The 2931-nt window shown below is 52.4% G+C and overlaps 1 pseudogene; it reads left to right on the forward strand.

The window, feature by feature from the left end:
* Positions 1-1507: 1507 nt before the first annotated feature.
* On the forward strand, positions 1508-1679 carry LOC139229433 (U2 spliceosomal RNA; annotated as a pseudogene).
* Positions 1680-2931: the final 1252 nt, after the last annotated feature.

Genomic DNA, 2931 nt, shown 5'->3' on the forward strand with positions numbered 1-2931 from the left:
GAACTCCTTCATGGCAAACGAGCCAAAGGTGGGCAGAGGAAACGCTACAAGGACACCCTCAAAGCCTCCCTGATAAAGTGCAACTGACCCACTGACACCTGGGAGTCCCTGGCCCAAGACCGCCCTAAGTGGAGGAAGTGCATCCGAGAGGGCGCTGAGCACCTCGAGTCTCATCGCCAAGAGCTTGCAGAAATCAAGCGCAGGCAGCAGAAAGAGCGTGCAGCAAACCAGTCCCACCCACCCCTTCCCACAACAACTATCTGTCCCACCTGTGACAGAGTCTGTGGCTCTCGTATTGGACTGTTCAGCCACCAAAGAACTTCAGGAGTGGAAGCAAGTCTTCCGCGATTCTGAGGGACTGCCTATGATGATGATCACACTTAGCTCAATGCCAGGGTCACAGTTCACAATAAAGGACGACTTCACTGTGGAGGTAAGATTTGGGGGGGGGGCAAAATTGTACCCTTTTTATAACCCCGTTAGCACCTCTGGGGGGGGTGCTCACGGGGCACAATGGTGTTTTTGCCCAGGGGAGAGGGGCCGTACCACCTCGCGGGAAATTGCCTCGGAGGTTTGAGGCGGTTCTGTCCCGGCAGCGCTGCATCCCGCGGTTAGCACCCCAGGCTGGCACATAACCGACGATAGCGTCATCGCGTGCGCACCAACCCCTTTCCGCACGGCGGGGGCAATTACCCTGTGGGTCGCGAAGCCAGTGGACATCCGCTGCTGGGGCGCCCCTTAAAGAGGAGGTCTTTAGCACCACCACCGCCACCCACCCCCCCCCACCGCCCCAGGTCGCCATCTTTATTTGTCAGCCGACTCTTGGGTCGGCCCAACAATGGTGGCTCTAGCGTCGATCGGGCCGCCATCGTGCAACCCGGCACTCCATTTTGGGTGTCGGGCCGCTGGCCCGGTCCAATGTGTCCCGGTGGTCCAGTGGCGGCCACCAAAGAGCCATGCAGAGTGCGCAGTGGCCCTCCCTTTAATGGAAGGGGAGGGAGGGGCGGTGTAGCGCGTCAGCGGTATACGGAGCATCCGCGTAGCGTTGGCCTGCTCTGCGTAGCGCTGGACTCAGCACCGCGCTACCTCCCCAGGACCGCCCCTCAAAGGAAGCGGTGTGCCGGAGACAGTGCTCCACTTCCTTTGAGGGGCGCATGACCAAATTCCGCATTGTGGGCAGGACTTCCGGGCCGGGCACGGGAAGTCCGGTCCCGGAATATTACCGCCCCCAATCGGGGCGAGGGGCAATTGCGCCCCCTTTGTCTTCACAGCGACTGTGTGCTGGTGAGTTCCACCAATACTATCATGGACAGGGTATGTCTGCAGCAGGTAGGTTGGTGAGAACGAGATCAAGTAGGCTACTTATTCACGTAGGTTCCCTCACCACCTGACGCAGGCAAAGTTATATTCTTCAGGACTCAGCCAGCTTAGTCTGTGGTGCTGCTGCCAAGCCACTCTTTGTGGTGGACATTGAAGTCCCTACACAAAATTTATTCTATACTAGTACTTCCCTTAGCATTTCCTCCACGTGATTGTTACTGTTCTTATCAGTTTAATATCCCCTATGGGGACCAAATATTAAATTGCTTTTTGGAACAGGGAGATGGAACAGGAGCTTGCTCCGTCCACTCCACGCACCGACCTGGTATTGCAGTGTTTCCAGGAACAGTGCAGCTTCCCCTCTCGGCCTTTTGGCTAAGATCAAGTGTAAATAGCGCAAAGTGATCTTTGGCGCTGGAGTTGATCTGACAAGAATGAAAAAATAAATAAATTCCTCCACGTAATGTTTAGCATGGTGGAGTACTGAGTCATCAGTTGAGTGAGGGCAGTAGATGGTGATTACCAGGAATTTTCCTTGACATCGTTTTCACCTGACTGTATATCACTGTAATCCCATCCCTGGTGGGCCCATCCTCCCAGTTGTCCAGGGATGGTGATGGAGGAGTATTGGTTGTGTAAGAATCGGCGGAAATATCAACAGACTTCAACGTATTTTGGACTTTAAGTTTTGGACTTTGCTTTTGGACATATTTTCTGTTACTGCAAAAGAGCAGACAGCATGATTTTGGACAAGTCCAAACATGTTCCACAGGAATACACATCAGGTGGGCATGTAATGGGAACCCATCAGTGAGAGATCAAGTAAATTGATCAGTGCTCAAGCCATGATGGAGCGCAGGAACCTGAGGACAAAAGGAAGCTATTGACCACCCAGACTCGTTGGAGCCTTTATCCCCAGAAGAGCCTTAGGCAAAGGACTGTTTTTTGGCACGAAGAATTCAGAAGCATTTTTGAGGTATAAGAGAGGCAGTTTTCTGCCATCTCTCTCTTTCCTCTTCTACACTTGCTTCGTTCAAGGCACAAAATGACCGAGCACTCCGTATGGGATGGAGAGAAGAAACCACCACCTATGAGCAAAGAGAGCCTCACTCATCGGGAGAAGCAGCGAGTAAGCCTGAGAGGTAATAGGTGAGCATTTATCCCAACCCACGCATCCTTAAGACCACCGCATAGTGTGAAGGGGTGTCGTGTGTCTCAACCAAGCCTCAGGGGTTTAGTGGGGAGGCTTCTGTGCAGGATCATAGGCGTAAGCGCCATCTGTTAGATTCGGTGGTGCCCTATTGAACCAAGCAGGGGTGTTTTAGTTGTGGATACTTCGCGATAGCGGCCTGTTCTGATGGGCCAGGGTTATGTGTTGTACTGTGTTGGTTTGTTTTATACAACCAGGGTGTGTTTTACTGGGTGCAGGTGTGTGCTTTAACTTGAATAAAAGCATTGTGACGGTTGAGACCGAAAGGATCTGTCTATAACTGAGTATTCTGTTCACTGCTATAATTCCAGTGTCTAGAACTGTTGTAAGGGGGCTGATTCAAAAACATACAGTTGTTATGCCATTTATCAGCACTGGGAGTGACTCTGGGATCTGCAAGC

Source organism: Pristiophorus japonicus, chromosome 18 (assembly GCF_044704955.1).
Source record: "Pristiophorus japonicus isolate sPriJap1 chromosome 18, sPriJap1.hap1, whole genome shotgun sequence".
Classification (NCBI taxonomy): Eukaryota; Metazoa; Chordata; class Chondrichthyes; family Pristiophoridae; genus Pristiophorus; species Pristiophorus japonicus.